The sequence below is a fragment of the Hyla sarda genome, chromosome 5 (assembly GCF_029499605.1).
Source record: "Hyla sarda isolate aHylSar1 chromosome 5, aHylSar1.hap1, whole genome shotgun sequence".
NCBI lineage: Eukaryota > Metazoa > Chordata > Amphibia > Anura > Hylidae > Hyla > Hyla sarda.
In genome coordinates this window covers 152,135,009-152,154,856 of record NC_079193.1, presented here as the reverse complement: position 1 = coordinate 152,154,856, position 19,848 = coordinate 152,135,009, and the positions used below count along the sequence as shown (strand labels likewise).

At 47.6% G+C, this 19,848-nt stretch overlaps 1 long non-coding RNA gene across 1 annotated transcript in view; it reads left to right on the top strand.

Moving 5' to 3' along the window:
* The window catches only part of LOC130273525 (uncharacterized), a 59,364-nt gene extending 40,529 nt beyond the window's left edge, over window positions 1–18,835 (top strand). The window contains exons 3-4 of the long non-coding RNA XR_008844020.1: window positions 15,721–15,859; window positions 18,756–18,835. This is a non-coding gene — a long non-coding RNA (uncharacterized LOC130273525). The remainder of the gene's footprint in view (window positions 1–15,720; window positions 15,860–18,755) is intronic.
* The last annotated feature ends 1,013 nt before the right edge of the window (window positions 18,836–19,848 follow it).

Below are 19,848 nucleotides of genomic sequence, written 5' to 3'. Positions count from 1 at the left end.
GTGAACGGCCGAAGCTTGATGTGACGTACCTAGCAGTGTGTCTGCTGACATAGTGGCCCCGGCGACGTGACTCTACTAGCCGCACATGCACGGTATTGCATCTTTGAACAGGTCACATAAGGTATATGGAAGAACAGGGGCACAGCAATCTCCGATACTACCTAGTGCACAAGGGAACACTGAAGTGCAGCGCATTGCGTCGCACACTCAGGTTTCCAACCATAGGGCCAGTGGTGTTACCATAGGCAACTCCAACTGATCCTAACAGTTATTTGTTGAAGAAGTGCAACCAAATCAATGCATACTCAGTGACCAATTAACATAACGTTTGAAAACAGTTTACATGACATAAATGGACATAATTCTGCTGGTAATTAATATGCCTATTCATAACATGGGTGCTTTATATACAGTTAAACATATCTTTTCAGTGAGTGACCATCACTTCACGCAGATCCATCTTCAAATAAACAGGAATAGTGTTAGTTACATGGATTGTGAAATCGTAAAATATCCAACAGATTTGAAAAAAATTATTTCAGCCTATACGGATAGAGTGACAGCATTTTATGCATTATAAATTTCATGTGAGACCTTAAAATCGACATTGAGTTCATATGGCTTAAATGTATTTGTTACGCCGAGCGCTCCGGGTCCCCGCTCCTCCCCGGAGCGCTCGCTACACTCCTCTCACTGCAGCGCTCCGGTCGGTTCCACGGACCCGGGGCGCTGCGATACCGCCTCTGGCCGGGATGCGATTCGCGATGCGGGTAGCGCCCGCTCGCGATGCGCACCCCGGCTCCCGTACCTGACTCGCTCTCCGTCAGTTCTGTCCCGGCGCGCGCGGCCCCGCTCCCTAGGGCGCGCGCGCGCCGGGTCTTTGCGATTTAAAGGGCCACTGCGCCGCTGATTGGCGCAGTGGTTCCAATTAGTGTTTACACCTGTGCACTTCCCTATATCACCTCACTTCCCCTTCACTCCCTCGCCGGATCTTGTTGCCTTAGTGCCAGTGAAAGCGTTTCCTTGTGTGTTCCTAGCCTGTGTTCCAGACCTCCTGCCGTTGCCCCTGACTACGATCCTTGCTGCCTGCCCCGACCTTCTGCTACGTCCGACCTTGCTTCTGTCTACTCCCTTGTACCGCGCCTATCTTCAGCAGCCAGAGAGGTTGAGCCGTTGCTAGGGGATACGACCTGGTCACTACCGCCGCAGCAAGACCATCCCGCTTTGCGGCGGGCTCTGGTGAAAACCAGTAGTGACTTAGAACCGATCCTCTAGCACGGTCCACGCCAATCCCTCTCTGGCACAGAGGATCCACTACCTGCCAGCCGGCATCGTGACAGTAGATCCGGCCATGGATCCCGCTGAAGTTCCTCTGCCAGTTGTCGCTGACCTCACCACGGTGGTCGCCCAGCAGTCACAACAGATTGCGCAACAAGGCCAACAGCTGTCTCAACTGACTGTTATGCTACAACAGTTACTACCACAGCTCCAGCAACCATCTCCTCCGCCAGCTCCTGTACCTCCTCCGCAGCGAGTGGCCGCTTCTGGACTACGACTATCCTTGCCGGATAAATTTGATGGGGACTCTAAGCTTTGCCGTGGCTTCCTTTCCCAATGTTCATTACACTTGGAGATGATGTCGGACCAGTTCCCCACTGAAAGGTCTAAGGTGGCTTTCGTGGTCAGCCTGCTGTCTGGAAAAGCCCTGGCTTGGGCCACACCGCTCTGGGACCGCAATGACCCCGTCACTGCCTCTGTACACTCCTTCTTCTCGGAAATTCGAAGTGTCTTTGAGGAACCTGCCCGAGCCTCTTCTGCTGAGACTGCCCTGTTGAACCTGGTCCAGGGTAATTCTTCCGTTGGCGAGTATGCCGTACAATTCCGTACTCTTGCTTCTGAATTATCCTGGAACAATGAGGCCCTCTGCGCGACCTTTAAAAAAGGCCTATCCAGCAACATTAAAGATGTTCTGGCCGCACGAGAAATGCCTGCTAATCTTCATGAACTTATTCACCTGGCCACTCGCATTGACATGCGTTTTTCCGAAAGGCGTCAGGAGCTCCGCCAAGATATGGACTCTGTTCGCACGAGGCGTTTCTTCTCCTCGGCTCCTCTCTCCTCTGGTTCCCTGCAATCTGTTCCTGTGCCTCCCGCCGTGGAGGCTATGCAGGTCGACCGGTCTCGCCTGACATCTCAAGAGAGGACACGACGCCGCATGGAGAACCTCTGCCTGTACTGTGCTAGTACCGAACACTTCCTGAGGGATTGTCCTATCCGCCCTCCCCGCCTGGAAAGACGTACCCTGACTCCGCACAAAGGTGAGACAATCCTTGATGTCCACTCTGCTTCTCCACGTCTTACTGTGCCTGTGCGGATGTCTGCCTCTGCCTTCTCCTTCTCTTCTGTGGCCTTCTTGGACTCTGGATCTGCAGGAAATTTTATTTTGGCCTCTCTCGTCAACAGGTTCAACATCCCAGTGACCAGTCTCACCAGACCCCTTTACATCAATTGTATAAACAATGAAAGATTGGACTGTTCCATACGTTTCCGCACGGAGCCCCTTCTAATGAGCATCGGATCTCATCACGAGAGGATTGAACTTTTGGTCCTCCCCAATTGCACCTCGGAAATTCTCCTTGGACTTCCCTGGCTTCAACTTCATTCCCCAACCCTGGATTGGTCCACTGGGGAGATCAAGAGTTGGGGGCCCTCTTGTTCCAAGGACTGTCTAAAACCGGTTCCCAGTAACCCTTGCCGTAACTCTTTGCTTCCTCCAGTAACCGGTCTCCCTAAGGCCTATATGGACTTCGCGGATGTTTTCTGCAAAAAACAAGCGGAGACTCTACCTCCTCACAGGCCTTATGATTGTCCTATCGACCTCCTCCCGGGCACTACTCCACCCCGGGGCAGAATTTATCCTCTCTCTGCCCCAGAGACTCTTGCCATGTCTGAATACGTCCAGGAGAATCTAAAAAAGGGCTTTATCCGTAAATCCTCCTCTCCTGCCGGAGCCGGATTTTTCTTTGTGTCCAAAAAAGATGGCTCTCTACGTCCTTGCATTGACTACCGCGGACTTAATAAAATCACGGTTAAGAACCGCTACCCCTTACCCCTCATCTCTGAACTCTTTGATCGCCTCCAAGGTGCCCACATCTTTACTAAATTGGACTTAAGAGGCGCCTATAACCTCATCCGCATCAGAGAGGGGGATGAGTGGAAAACAGCATTTAACACCAGAGATGGACACTTTGAGTATCTGGTCATGCCCTTTGGCCTGTGCAACGCCCCTGCTGTCTTCCAAGACTTTGTTAATGAAATTTTTCGTGATCTGTTATACTCCTGTGTTGTTGTATATCTTGATGATATCCTAATTTTTTCGGCCAATCTAGAAGAACACCGCCAGCATGTCCGTATGGTTCTTCAGAGACTTCGTGACAATCAACTCTATGCTAAAATTGAGAAATGTCTGTTTGAATGCCAATCTCTTCCTTTTCTAGGATACTTGGTCTCTGGCCAGGGACTACAAATGGATCCAGATAAACTCTCTGCCGTCTTAGATTGGCCACGCCCCTCCGGACTCCGTGCCATCCAACGTTTTTTGGGGTTCGCCAATTATTACAGGCAATTTATTCCACATTTTTCTACCATTGTGGCTCCTATTGTGGCTTTAACCAAAAAGAATGCCGATCCCAAGTCTTGGCCTCCTCAAGCGGAAGACGCCTTTAAACGACTCAAGTCTGCCTTCTCTTCGGCTCCCGTGCTCTCCAGACCTGACCCATCTAAACCCTTCCTATTGGAGGTTGATGCCTCCTCAGTAGGAGCTGGAGCTGTCCTTCTACAAAAAAACTCTTCCGGGCATGCTGTTACTTGTGGGTTTTTTTCTAGGACCTTCTCTCCGGCGGAGAGGAACTACTCCATCGGGGATCGAGAGCTTCTAGCCATTAAATTAGCACTTGAGGAATGGAGGCATCTGCTGGAGGGATCAAGATTTCCAGTTATTATTTACACCGATCACAAGAACCTCTCATACCTCGAGTCTGCCCAACGGCTGAATCCTCGTCAGGCCAGGTGGTCTCTGTTCTTTGCCCGATTTAATTTTGAAATTCACTTTCGGCCTGCTGATAAGAACATTAGGGCCGATGCTCTCTCTCGTTCCTCAGATGCTTCTGAAATTGAACTCTCTCCTCAACACATCATTCCTCCTGACTGCCTGATTTCCACTTCTCCAGCCTCCATCAGGCAAACTCCTCCAGGAAAGACCTTTGTTTCTCCACGCCAACGCCTCGGAATCCTCAAATGGGGTCACTCCTCCCATCTCGCAGGTCATGCAGGCATCAAGAAATCTGTGCAACTCATCTCTCGCTTCTATTGGTGGCCGACTCTAGAGACTGATGTGGTGGACTTTGTGCGAGCCTGCACTATCTGTGCCCGGGATAAGACTCCTCGCCAGAAGCCCGCTGGTTTTCTTCTTCCTCTGCCTGTTCCCGAACAACCTTGGTCTCTGATTGGTATGGATTTTATTACTGACTTACCCCCATCCCATGGCAACACTGTTATTTGGGTGGTCGTTGATCGATTCTCCAAAATGGCACATTTCATCCCTCTTCCTGGTCTTCCTTCAGCGCCTCAGTTGGCTAAACAATTTTTTGTACACATTTTTCGTCTTCACGGGTTGCCTACGCAGATTGTCTCGGATAGAGGCGTCCAATTTGTGTCTAAATTCTGGAGGGCTCTCTGTAAACAACTCAAGATTAAATTAAATTTTTCTTCTGCATACCATCCTCAATCCAATGGACAAGTAGAAAGAATTAACCAGATCTTGGGTGACTATTTACGACATTTTGTTTCCTCCCGCCAGGATGACTGGGCAGATCTTCTACCTTGGGCCGAATTCTCGTATAATTTCAGAATCTCTGAATCTTCCTCCAAATCCCCGTTTTTCGTGGTGTACGGCCGTCACCCTCTTCCCCCCCTCCCTACCCCCTTGCCCTCTGGTCTGCCCGCTGTGGATGAAATTTCTCGTGATCTTTCCATCATATGGAGAGAGACCCAAAATTCTCTCTTACAGGCTTCTTCACGCATGAAGAGATTCGCGGATAAGAAAAGAAGAGCTCCTCCCATTTTTTCCCCTGGAGACAAGGTATGGCTCTCCGCCAAATATGTCCGCTTCCGTGTCCCTAGCTATAAGTTGGGACCACGCTATCTTGGTCCTTTCAAGATTTTGCGCCAGATTAATCCTGTCTCTTACAAACTTCTTCTTCCTCCTTCTCTTCGTATTCCTAATGCCTTTCATGTTTCTCTTCTTAAACCACTTATCATTAACCGTTTCTCTCCCAAATCTGTTCCCCCCACTCCTGTCTCCGGCTCCTCGGACATCTTCTCCGTCAAGGAAATTTTAGCATCTAAAAAGGTCAGAGGGAAAACCTTCTTTTTAGTGGATTGGGAGGGTTGTGGTCCAGAAGAGAGGTCCTGGGAACCTGAGGACAATATCCTGGACAAAAGTCTGGTCCTCAGGTTCTCAGGCTCCAAGAAGAGGGGGAGACCCAAGGGGGGGGGTACTGTTACGCCGAGCGCTCCGGGTCCCCGCTCCTCCCCGGAGCGCTCGCTACACTCCTCTCACTGCAGCGCTCCGGTCGGTTCCACGGACCCGGGGCGCTGCGATACCGCCTCTGGCCGGGATGCGATTCGCGATGCGGGTAGCGCCCGCTCGCGATGCGCACCCCGGCTCCCGTACCTGACTCGCTCTCCGTCAGTTCTGTCCCGGCGCGCGCGGCCCCGCTCCCTAGGGCGCGCGCGCGCCGGGTCTTTGCGATTTAAAGGGCCACTGCGCCGCTGATTGGCGCAGTGGTTCCAATTAGTGTTTACACCTGTGCACTTCCCTATATCACCTCACTTCCCCTTCACTCCCTCGCCGGATCTTGTTGCCTTAGTGCCAGTGAAAGCGTTTCCTTGTGTGTTCCTAGCCTGTGTTCCAGACCTCCTGCCGTTGCCCCTGACTACGATCCTTGCTGCCTGCCCCGACCTTCTGCTACGTCCGACCTTGCTTCTGTCTACTCCCTTGTACCGCGCCTATCTTCAGCAGCCAGAGAGGTTGAGCCGTTGCTAGGGGATACGACCTGGTCACTACCGCCGCAGCAAGACCATCCCGCTTTGCGGCGGGCTCTGGTGAAAACCAGTAGTGACTTAGAACCGATCCTCTAGCACGGTCCACGCCAATCCCTCTCTGGCACAGAGGATCCACTACCTGCCAGCCGGCATCGTGACAGTATTCAATGTGTAAATCCACCACCGCTCTCATCAGAGAACTGCTGTGCGATTTCCACCTCTTTTAAGTGGGGGTACCTGATCCACAATAGTAAAAGTCAAGTCTTTTTCACTATGACTACATTCAATAAAATGGATAAGAACAGGTAAGTCCATGCATTTTTTTACACATCGAATAGCGATGTTGATTGATTATGTTTTTTACACTTAGATGTCTGTGCAACCTACTTTATGTAGGAGAAACCACTCTAAGTATGTAGATGACATGGTCGGTGTCGCTTGTGAGGTAAAAATGAATCTTAATATTTCTTTAAGGTGATAGGATGGACGAATTCCGTGCATTTGTGCATATAGGAACAATTCATGCATGAAAGGCACGGAAATGAACATTTCTTAATTGTAGATAAATAACGTTGTCTAGATTTTTTAATGGAAACATCCGCCTTGATAATTTTATCTTTCAAATTAGTAGTTCGTCTGTAGGACATTACTGGAGGATTGACAAACTCAGGGACCTGACTGAGACAATTCCCCAGCACATGCTTTCTTATAATTCCTTATGCTTTCTTATAATTCCTGTAATTTTATGAGAGACTTCTGAATATGTACTAACAAAGGCAGCTCTCTTCTCCTGCCTATTAGCACGTTTAGTCTGTAATGAAGATGTCCCATCAATAGGAAGGACTTTCTGTTAGTTTTTTTCCACTACCCTTTGTGGATACCCTCGTCTCTTGAACTTGTTCATCATTTTATTAAGTGCAGGTTATACTTGCTCCTCAACACTTATTATTCTTTTTGCACGAACCATCTGACTAATGGGTAATAAATGGATCATTTCCCCCTGTGAATCATGGCTGTCGTACCGTAATGTAGAATTTCAATCTGTTGGTTTGGTATAAATGTCTGATGTTAGTGTATGTCCAGAAATTGAGATCACGGTGTCAAGGAATTGTACAGAAGATTCTGATACTGTAAGGGTAAATTGTATGCATGTTAATATAGAGTTTAGTTGTGCATGAAATTCATCCAGTTGTTCCTTATGCCCATTCATATCAGGAAGATATCATCTATGTATCTCCACCACTCCAGCACAAGGCTGAAGTGGGGAGACACATAGATAAGAGACTCTTCCATGTGGGTAACAAACAAATTGGCGTAGGTGGGCGCCACGTTTGCTCCCGTGGCCGTCCCTACTTGTTGGACATAATAGGTGTCATTGAAAGTGAAATAATTATTAGTCAGTAAAGTCATAAGAAGGTCAGAGGGATTGAATCGTGAAGTCGATATCTTTGCAGATGATACTAAACTCTGTAAAGCGGTAAACACAATAGCGGTCTGGATAAGTTGGAGGTTTGGGCTGGGAAGTGGCAGATGAGGTTTAACACTGATAAATGTAAAGTAATGCACATGGGGAGGGAAAAATCCGGGCTGGGATTATGTATTAAATGGGAAAACACTTGGGACGACTGACATGGAAAAGGACTTAGGGGTCTTAGTTAACAGTAAATTTAGCTTTAGTGACCAGTGTCGGGCAGCTGCTGCCAAGGCAAATAAAATCATGGGGTGCATCAATAGATGCCCACGACAAGGAAATAATTCTATCGCTGTACAAATCACTAGTCAGACCACACATAGAATACTGTGTACAGTACTGGGCACCAGAGTACAAGAAAGATATAGTGGAGCTGGAGAGGGTTCAAAGACGGGCAACCAGAGTAATAAGGGGAATGGGAGGACTACGGTACCCAGAAAGATTATCAGAATTAGGGTTATTTAGTTTAGAAAATAGAAGGCTTAGGGGCAACCTAATAACTATGCATAAATATATCAGGGGACAGTACAGATATCTCGCCCATGATCTATTTATACCCAGGACTGTATCTATAACAAGGGGACATCCTCTTCGTTTAGAGGAAAAAAGGTTTCTTCACCAGCACAGATGGGCAGTTAAACTGTGGAACTCTCTGCCAGAGCAGGTGGTCACAGTGAACTCTGTGAAAGAGTTCAAAAGGGGTCTGGATGCATTTTTGGAGAGTAATTGTTACGCCGAGCGCTCCGGGTCCCTGCTCCTCCCCGGAGCGCTTGCGGCGTTCACCTACGTGCAGCGCCCCGGTCAGATCCGCTGACCGGGAGCGCTGCACTACTGTCACCGGCGGGGATGCGACCCGCGTAGCGGGAAGCGCCCGCCCGCGGCTCACATCCCAATCTCCTCACCTGCCCCGTCCTCCGTCTGCTCAGTCCCAGCACGCACGGCCCCGCTCCCTAGGGCGCGTGCCCCGGCTCTCTGAGATTTAAAGGGCCAGTGCGCCATTGATTGGCACCTGGCCCAATCAGTACCTGCACCTGCTCCCTCCTTATAAAAACCCACTTCCCCTTCCTGTCTTCGCCGGATCTTGTTGCCTAGTGCCAGTGAAAGCGTTTTATGTATGTTCCAAGCCAGTGTTCCAGACCCTCTGCTGTTGCCCCTGACTACGATCCTTGCTGCCTCACTGACCTTCTGCTACGTCCGACCTGTCTCAGCCGTCAGCTGGGGTTGAGTCGCTATCGGGTGGAACGACCTGGGGGTTACCTGCCACTGCAAGTCCATCCCGCTTTGCGGCGGGCTCTGGTGAAAACCAGTAACCCCTTAGACTCCATTCCCCTGGTATGGCCCACGTCATCACCCCACTGACACAGAGGATCCACCACCAGTGTCCTCGCTGCATACTTATCCGGATCCTGACAGTAATAACATTGCTGGTTGTGGATACTAGATTAATAGGGACAGAACATTGATCCAGGAATTTATTCTGACTGCCATATTGGAGTCGGGAAGGAATTTTTCCCCTTAGTATGAGTTTTTTTTTTTTTTGCCTTTCTCTGGATAAACTCAGTAGGGACTCATTAGGGTTATAGGTTGAAATTGATGGATTCTTTTTTCAACCTTATGAAATATGTCACTTAATGATGAATTGTAGCTTGTGTGGTAAAAAGTCATCCTTCATCAATAACCTGACAGCCTGTACACCCCCATCATGTGGGATGGAGGGGTACAGGCTGACCACATCTAGTGAAGCAAGGAAAGCACCCTCTGGAATGTGTAAATGACTGATTTTTGCAGAAAGTCCCCTGTATCTCTAATATATTAATTAGCTGTATACAAATATGGCCTGAGTATAGCAAATAGAGATGTGACTGGTTAATGAGTCTCTTCCCAAAACGATGGGTCTACCAGGTGGGTTATATAGTGTTTTATGTATTTTGGGCAGTAAGTAGAGTTGTGAAGTGACAGGATGTTTTACAATCAGATATTCCATTAAGGATTTGTCAATGAGAATTTTTTTCAAACGCTTCCTGTACCATTGTCTCAATAGTTTTTGTACGTGTAGCCATTGTTTAGCTGTCGGTTTGCCTCATCTATTTTTTGGATCGGTCCATGTCCCCAACTGCACCCCCCTTGTCTGCGGGTTTCACCACTAGGTTGTGGTCATGGACTAAATCATTGAGTGCACATACCTGGTCATGTGTCATATTTGGAAGGAAAAGTGAGACTACAGTATGTGTGTTGCTCAGATCCATATTCAAAACAATCTTTCCGGGTGCAAGCTCATAAGCCACGTATACAAACTCCCAAGGAGAGCAGCATTCCTATGATAGGTGCACGGGTGCCCACTGTAGCAAGGTCCTGGCTTCGGATTCCCCAGTATACAATAAACAAATGGACAGCGGCAGCTCCAGTATGGTGAAAAAAGTAGGTGTCTTTATTCACACAATGTGATGCAACGTTTCGGCTTGCTCACCAAGCAATTTTCAAGCAACAAATGAGTGAACAGGGTACATATTTATGGTCATGCAGGACCAGTGAATTAAAAATGATGTAGAAAAACAATCTGGTAAGTCTTTATCCACTACTATTGTGTTTTCCTATAGAGAAATGGATGCCAGCAGGATTATGGGTCTAATGGAAGGTGATTGGGGGCGGACTCACCGGCCGGTCCGATTGGACGTTGTCCGAGGGCCCGGCCGGGTACAGGGTCCGCCGTTGCCGCCGCTCCTGGGGATCCAGGACACTTTTCCCAGATCCCCAGCAGACGGTACAAGCACATACAGGAGAAGGCATCCCATCAGTGTGCGCCTACACAGAGGAAACGTGACCTCTGCCCCTGCTGCTCAGTACAGGCGCCGATGATGTCACTCATTGGGGCCTGCACTGTGGAGGTAGGGAGATGCAGGACCTTGCTGAACTTCGGAGAAGATCGCTGGTGAGCATACTTTTTTTTCAACCTGGGATTGGGGGGAGGGGGAAAAACTCTGCTGCCTACACCTACTGTGGGGGACCCTGCTGCCTACACCTACTGTGAGGGGACTCCGCTGCCTACACCTATTGTGGGGGCACCCCGCTGCCTACACCTACTGTGGGGGGGGGGGGCCCACTGCCTACACCTACTGTGGCGGGACCCCGCTGCCTACACCTACTGAGAGGGAACCCGGCTGCCTACATCCACTGTGGGGATACCCTGCTGCCTACACCCACTGTGGGGAACTCTGCTGCCTACACCCACATTGGGGGAACTCTGCTGCCTACACCCACTGTGGGGGAACTCTGCTGCCTACACCTAATATGAGGGAACTCTGCTGCCTACAACGAATGTGAGGGGCTATCTATTATGTTCCTGCCTAAATAATATGGGGACAAACTATTAAACTAATTGGAGGGCTATCTACTACCTGCATTGGGGATTTTCATACAGGGGCAGCTATCTGGGGGATTTACCCACAGGGGGCATAACTACCTACCTGGGGGACATTAACTACCTGGGGGCATGATCTACTAGGGGCCACTACCTCCTGGGGACATTACCTACCTGTAACTTCCATAAGCAACACCTTTTTTTCAGTGCGTTAACACAAAATACTCTGATACCGCCCCTCCCGAGACTAGACTCTGGATCTCCCACTGGGTGGAGGGGGGATCTGGCTACATACTTGACTAACTACCTGGCTACCTAACTTTATACCTGATGCCTAACTACTTACCTACATACCTGCCTATCTAACTACCTATGTACCTGGCTGCCTAACTACCAACCTACATATCTTGCTACCTACCTACATACCTGGCTACCTAACTATGTCAGGGATGTGGAATTCCTATAGCCCGACGCCCGGGACAAGTAGTTTTGGGTGCTGGGAAGGTGAATTGTTTATAGATTTAGCCCTGTATCGGGCAGGGACAGACAGACTTCCTCCTTATTTTTCTTTAATGTCGGTGTGAGGCGCAGGAGCCGATGGAAGTCTACACCTCACACCAGCACTCAGAGTGTATGGAGGGGGCGGCGGCCTCCAGCTGACTGCAGAGCCCCCTTATCTCCCCTCCCGGAGGATGGACGGAGCTCAGAAGACACAGCAGGGGGAGAGAGAGGATGTAGACAGCTCGGAACACAGCTCTATCCCCTCCCCCCCGCACACAGCTCTATCCCTCCCCTCTGTCTCCACAGGACCTAATCCACCACGGGGAGGTTGCTTGTTTGCACGAGGAAAACACAGAGCAGGGGGGGAGGACGGAAATCTCACCTCACACCGGCCGGGACTACAGCTCTGATGTCCACTCATGGCGGCTCAGGTGAGGAGGCCGAGAATACAGGTGGCGGCAGGAAGGGTGCTTGTATATGTATGGTGTAAGTGTATGTGTGTATGTAATGTATGATGGGGGGGGCAGCGGCAGGTGTATGTATGATGTGTGCATATGTATGGTGTATATCAGTGTTTCCCAACCAGGGTGCCTCCAGCTGTTGCAAAACTACAACTCCCAGCATGCCCTGGGCATGCTGGGAGTTGTAGTTTTGCAACAGCTGGAGGCACCCTGGTTGGGAAACACTGGTGGATATGTATGGTGTGAGTGTATGTGTGTATGATGTCTATGTGTGATGTGTATGTAATGTATAATGTGTGTATAATGTCTGTGTGTGATGTGTATGTAATGTATGATGTGTGTATATGTATGGTGTGAGTGTATGATGTCTATGTGTGATGTGTATGTAATGTATGTTGTGTGTATAATGTCTATGTGTGATGTGTATGTAATGTATGTTGTGTGTATAATGTCTAAGTGTGATGTATGTATGTAATGTATGATGTGGGGGGGCAGCGGCAGGTGTATGTATGATGTGTGCATATGTATGGTGTATATGTATGGTGTGAGTGTACGTGTGTATGATGTCTATGTGTGATGTGTATGTAATGTATGATGTGTGTATAATGTCTAAGTGTGATGTGTATGTGATGTATGATGTCTAAGTGTGATGTGTATGTATGTGATGTATGATGTGGGGTGGGCAGCGGCAGGTGTATGTATGATGTGTGCATATGTATGGTGTATATGTATGGTGTGAGTGTATGTGTGTATGATGTATGTGTGTATGTAATGTATGATGTGGGGGGGGGGGGGGCAGTGGCGGGTGTGTGTGTGTATGTATGATATGGGGGCAGTGGCTGGTGCATGTATGATGTGTATGCATGAATGTTTTGTATAGGAGCGGACTGTCACGTCGGGCATTAGGGCAGTTGTGCCATCTAATTTTTTTTTATTTTTAGTGGCACCCGCACTAAATTGCACCCCCAGAATCCCGCCCCCTTCATACTCACCCGCCAACCAAGAGCCCCACGGATGCACGCAAACACGCCCGAACCAAAACTACAACTCCCAGCATGTTGGACCATAACTTAAACTGTAGAACTATAAAGTGTAACATGCTGGGAGTTGTAGTGTTGGTTTGGGTCAGCTGCAGAGCTATAGGCTGTGTCAAGGAATACTGGGAATTGCAGTTAGTAACTACAACACCCAGCATGCCCTGATGCAGCCTATAGCTCTGCAGCTGACCCAAACCAAAACTACAACTCCCAGCATGTTGGACCGTAACCTAAACTGTAGAACTATAAAGTGCAACATGCTGGGAGTTGTAGTTTTGGTTCGGGTCAGCTGCAGAGCTATAGGCTGCATCAGGGCATGCTGGGTGTTGTAGTTACTAACTGCAATTCCCAGTATTCCTTGACACAGACTATGGCTCTGCAGCTGACACAAACCAAAACTACAACTCCCAGCATGTTACACAATAACCTTAACTATACTACTATACAGTGCAACATGCTGCAACACCCACAGAGCCATAGGCTGTATCAGGGCATGCTGGGAGTTGTAGTTTTGGTTCGGGTCAGCTGCAGAGCTATAGGCTGCATCAGGGCATGCTGGGAGTTGTAGTTACTAACTGTAATTCCCAGTATTCCCTGACACATCCTATGGCTCTGCAGCTGACACAAACCAAAACTACAACTCCCAGCATGTTACACAATAACCTTAACTGTCCTACTATACAGTGCAACATGCTGCAACACCCACACAACCATAGGCTGCATCAGGGCATGCTGGGTGTTGTAGTTATCTAGTAACTACATGCAACTTCCAGCATTTTTTGACACAAAATGCACCATATAAACTGGAGAAGCAGAACCCCCCCCCCCCCCCCCCAGTAACACATAAGTCCCTATTGAGACTGAAAAGTGCGTATATATGTGAATAAGCCCCTTTCCTAATAAAAGTTTCCAATTTTCTTTAAATAAAAATAATGTACAAAAATAAACATAAGTGGTATCTCTGCATGTGGAAATGTCCAGACTATTAAAATATAATGTTAATTAAACCGTACGGTGAACGGTGTAAATGTAAAGAATAGTCCAGAATTGCTAATTTTTGGTCACTTCATATGAGACATTTTTTATAAGGTGATCAAAAAGTTACATCTAGACTTTTCGGGGGCTTGTCTCAGGCGTAAGAGGAGCTACAGCTCTCCCACCGCTAATATCCCGGCATACTGCGATCGCCTATTAACCCATTAGATCACCGCTGTCAGCAGTGTCTAAAGGATCTTATATCCATCCCTGGTGGTCTAGTGGGGGGGGATCAGACTATTTTGGTTGAAATTATTTCATCAACCAGGACAAGTGGATTTTCTTGAGGGACAAGTAGATTGTGTTCCGCTTTAGTCCAGTGGACAAGTAGTTTTTTTTTAAATTTCCACACCCCTGTATGTACATACCTGGCCTTCATATATGGCTGCCTAAGTACCTAGCTAGTCACCTACCTACATATCTGACTTTCAGGGCACCAAGGAGGGCATTATTACAGTTTGTGGGCAGGGGAGGGCACTGGAAAAATGCAGAGTCTAACATGTTTGTCCTGCAGATGAGATCGACATGGCGGTCTGATTCAGACGGAGAAGAAAAGGAAAGAGGAAGCCGCTGATCAGAAAATACCTAATTGTGAGTCCCTTTATGTGACTGTAATCACTGTATGGTATACATATCGGGGGAGATTTATCTGTCCAGGGGAAAAGTTGCCCAGTTGCCCATAGCACCCAATCAGCTCGCTTCTTTCATTTCTAACAAGGCCTCTGCAAAATGAAAGAAGCAAGCTGATTGGTTGCTGAGGGCAACTTTTCCTCTGGACAGGTTTTAATAAATCTCCCCCATTCTGTGTACAGCTGATATCTACCACCATATGGTCCTGTATATAATCATCTATATTGTATACAGATCCTGTATAGTATGCTGATCTGTGTATAGTTTCATTCAGTTCAGTATGGAGGTATTATCCAGTTATTGTGTGGTGGTATGTATTTACTAATTGTATACTGGTATTATTGGTCATGGAAAGCATTTTTCCTACATTAAAGTGTTTCTTATATATAAAATTTAGTTTATTTTGTGTGTAGGGTTGGTCGATGGATTTGGGTGGAATAGGGGCAGAAGTGTGAACAGCGGCGGAGCATCGCAGGGGTCCCTTGCTTTTTTGGTCGGGGGCCCTGAGTTTTGTCAGCCCGCCCCTGAAGGTGATCCTTCTTTTCTCCATGTTCCTTCAACAATTGATCTCCAGCAGAGATATGAGATTGAGACTAAATGCTTGTTATCTTTGGAATTGCATTTAACAATGCTGGGGGAATATTATAAGAGTAAGCGTATACCATGTGGCATGTGAGTTCAGCCTCGTGACAACTCCTTTATGAATTACATGGATTACAGATTGAGGTATGAACAGATTTCCAATAAATATTCTTTAGACCTCATTCTTCTAAATCTAGAATTTTTCAAGCAGGATGTGGAGGTTTTAAGAGGCAAGGTCTGTGAATTAGAGGGATATTTGAAAGCAAATGTATCTGTCCCAGACTTTGATAAACTAATAGACAAACTAAAATCTTTTTTGACAAAACTAAAGTTAGAACAGGAGGACACTAAGAGACAGAAATGGGCACGTGATAATAATGACTATTCATGTGGTAATGTGTACACATGGGGTACACAACCTACATCTACCAAGAAAAAAAAGGAAATACAGAGATGCACGTCCTAATACTGGGTCTAAGGATGGCACTAAATTTGGTGACTCTCATTTTTCTTCTTCAGACAATGTTAATTTTTCAGTAGGACAGGATCAAACTACAGGAAGTGGACTAGGCAGGGAGGTCTCCGACACAGACGGCCAAGCCCGGACCAGAGGACAACAACGAACTGCCATGAGGACACCACAACACAGACCATCTGTGACCAGGAAGAAAAGCTAGTGGTAAATATCTCTTCCATTACTCTCTCCTCTGCACAAGAAGAATTGCTATCTAAAGGTCTTAATTTTTGTCCAACAAAAACGACATATTGGTTTCAATTAGAGCTTACAATTTATAAATTGATAAATAAAATTTATCAGAAGACTAAAATTTAAACTTTGGTTTTCTGATAAAGATGATAACAATGAGATGATGTCTAGAAATACTGATGTAACAAATTTTGATAGTTTTACTTTGAATGACACTAATATCAAGGTTGCTAGTGAATTTTCACCTAATGCATCTTTTCCGGCAATTGAAACTTTTCATACATTGGTTAAAAATGATGAAGAAAATTTAAAACAATCTGTAGTCTCACTTTTCCATCCAAATATGACACATGACCAGCTATGTGCACTCAATGATTTTGTCCATGACCACAACCTAGTGGTGAAACCCGCCGACAAGGGGAATGCAGTTGTGGTCATGGACCGATTGAAATATACAGATAAGGAAAACCAACAGCTAAACAATGGCTACAGGTACAAAAAAACTAACTTCTGACCCCAAGTGAAAAATTGGGCAGTGTATTGAGGCAATGGAACAGGAAGCTTTTGATAAAAAATCTTAATGGAATATCTGATTGTAAAACATCCTGTCACTCCACAACTATACCTACTGCCCAAAATACATAAAGCATTATATAACCCACCTGGTAGACCCATCGTGTTGGGAAGAGACTCATTAACCAGTCACATCTATATTTTTCTTGATGCTCTACTCAGGCCATATGTGTATACAGCTAAGTCATATATTGGAGATGCAGGTGACTTTCTGCGCAAAATCATTCATTTACACATTGCAGAGGGTGCTCTCCTTACATTGTTAGACGTGGTCAGTCTGTATATCTCCATCACCAGACAATCTAAAATTCATCATTGACCTTCTTATGACTATACTGACTATTTATTTTTTCACTTTCAATGACACCTATTATGTCCAACAAGTAGGGACGGCCATGGGGACAAACATGGCGCCCACCTATGCCAATTTGTTTGTTACCCACATGGAAGAGTCTCTAATCTATGTGTCTCCCCACTTCAGCTTTGTGCTGGAGTGGTGGAGATACATAGATGGTATCTTCCTGTTATGGACGGGCACTAGGGAACAACTGAATGAATTTCATGCACAACTAAACTCTATATTAACATGCATACAATTTACCCTTACAGTATCAGAATCTTCTGTACAATTCCTTGACACCGTGATTTCAATTTCTGGACATACACTAACATCAGACATTTATACCAAACCAACCGATTGTAATCCTACATTATGATATGACAGTCATCATTCAGGGAGCATGATCCGTTCATTAGCCATAGTCAGATGATTCGTGCAAAAATAATAATTAGTGATGAGGAGCGAGTAGAACCTTAACTTAATAAAATCATGAACAATTTCAAAAGACCATGGTATCCACAGAAGGTATCGGAAAAAAGCAAACAGAGTGTCCTGGCCATTGATGTTACGCCGAGCGCTCCGGGTCCCCGCTCCTCCCCGGAGCGCTCACAGCGTTCTCCCATTCGCAGCACCCCGGTCAGACCTGCTGACCGGGTGCGCTGCGATAATGTTCCCAGCCGGGATGCGATTCGCGATGCGGGACGCGCCCGCTCGCGATGCGCCTCCCGACCTGCTTACCAGACTCGTTCCCCATCTGTGCTGTCCCGGCGCGCGCAGCCCCGCTTCCTAGGGCGCGCGCGCGCCGGGTCTTTGCGATTTAAAGGGCCGGTGCGCCACTGATTGGCGCATGGGTTTTAATCAGTACCTTCACCTGTGCACTTCCCTATTTATACCTCACTTCCCCTGCACTCCCTTGCCGGATCTTGTTGCCATTGTGCCATTGAAAGCGTTTCCTTGTTTGTTCCTAGCCTGTGTTCCAGACCTCCTGCCGTTGCCCCTGACTACGATCCTTGCTGCCTGCCCTGACCTTCTGCTTCGTCCGACCTTGCTCTTGTCTACTACCTTGTACCGCGCTTATCTCAGCAGTCAAAGAGGTTGAGCCGTTGCCGGTGAATACGACCTGGTTGCTACCGCCGCTGCAAGACCATCCCACTTTGCGGCGGGCTCTGGTGAAAACCAGTAGCAACTTAGAACCGGTCCACCGACACGGTCCACGCCAATCCCTCTCTGGCACAGAGGATCCACCTCCAGCCAGCCGAATCGTGACAATTGATAGTCCTGCCCAACAGCTTTGCTACAGACGAAACGTGCTAATAGGCAGGAGTAGAGAGTTGCCTTTGTTAGTACATATTCAGAAGTCTCTCATAAAATTACAGGAATTATAAGAAAGCATTGGCATGTGCTGGGTAATTGTCTCTGTTAGGTTCCTGAGTTTGTCAATCCTCTAGCAATATCCTATAGGCGAGTCACTAATTTGAAAGATAAAATTATCAAGGCGGATGTTTCCATAAAAAAATCTAGACAACGTTATTTATCTACAATTAAGAAATGTTCATTTCTATGCCTTTCATGCATAAATTGTTCCTATATGCACAAATGCACGAAATTCGTCCATCCTACAACCTTAAAGAAATATAAGATTCATTTTTACCTCACAAGCATCACCGACCATGTCATCTACATACTTAAATGACTGTACAACCTACTTTATGTAGGAGAAACCACTCTAAGTGTAAAAACCAGAATCAATCAATATTCGATACCTTACCTGTTCCCAACCATTTTATTGAATGTGGACATAGTGAAGAAGACTCAATGTCGATTTTAAGGTCTCACATGAAATGTATAATGCATAAAATGCTGTCACTCTATCTGTATAGGCTGAAAAAATATATTTTTTTTATATTTTAACATTTCACAATCTATGTAACTAACACTATTCCTGTTTATTTGTAGATGGATCTGCATGAAGGAATGGTCACTCACTGAAAAGATATGTTAAACTGTATAAAAATCACCCATGTTATGAATATGCATATTAATTGTCAGCAGAATTATGTTCATATATGTCATGTAATGTTACGCCTAGCGCTCCGGGTCCCCGCTCCTCCCCGGAGCGCTCACGGCGTCTTTCTCCCTGCAGCGCCCCGGTCAGTCCCGCTGACCGGGAGCGCTGCACTGTCATGGCCGTCGGGGATGCGATTCGCACAGCGGGACGCGCCCGCTCGCGAATCGCATCCCAGGTCACTTACCCGTCCCGGTCCCCTGCTGTCTTGTGCTGGCGCGCGCGGCTCCGCTCTCTAGGGCGCGCGCGCGCCAGCTCTCTGAGACTTAAAGGGCCAGTGCACCAATGATTGGTGCCTGGCCCAATTAGCTTAATTGGCTTCCATCTGCTCCCTGGCTATATCTGATCACTGCCCCTGCACTCCCCTGCCGGATCTTGTTGCCTTGTGCCAGTGAAAGCGTTTAGTGTGTCCAAAGCCTGTGTACCTGAACTTCTGCTATCCATCCTGACTACGAACCTTGCCGCCTGCCCCCGACCTTCTGCTACGTCTGACCTTGCCTCTGCCTAGTCCTTCTGTCCCACGCCTTCTCAGCAGTCAGCGAGGTTGAGCCGTTGCTAGTGGATACGACCTGGTTGCTACTGCCGCAGCAAGACCATCCCGCTTTGCGGCGGGCTCTGGTGAAAACCAGTAGCCTCTTAGAACCGGTCCACTAGCACGGTCCACGCCAATTCCTCGCTGACACAGCGGATCCACAACCCGTAAGCCGAATCGTGACAGTAGATCCGGCCATGGATCCCGCTGAGGTGCCGCTGCCAAGTCTCGCTGACCTTACCACGGTGGTCGCTCAGCAATCGCAGCAAATTGCCCAACAAGGACAGCAGCTGTCGCAGTTGACCGCCACGTTACAGCAACTTCTGCCTCTGCTACAGCAGCAACCATCTCCTCCGCCAGCTCCTGCACCTCCGCCGCAGCGAGTGGCCGCTCCTAGCCTCCGCTTGTCCCTGCCGGACAAATTTGATGGGGACTCTAAACTCTGCCGTGGA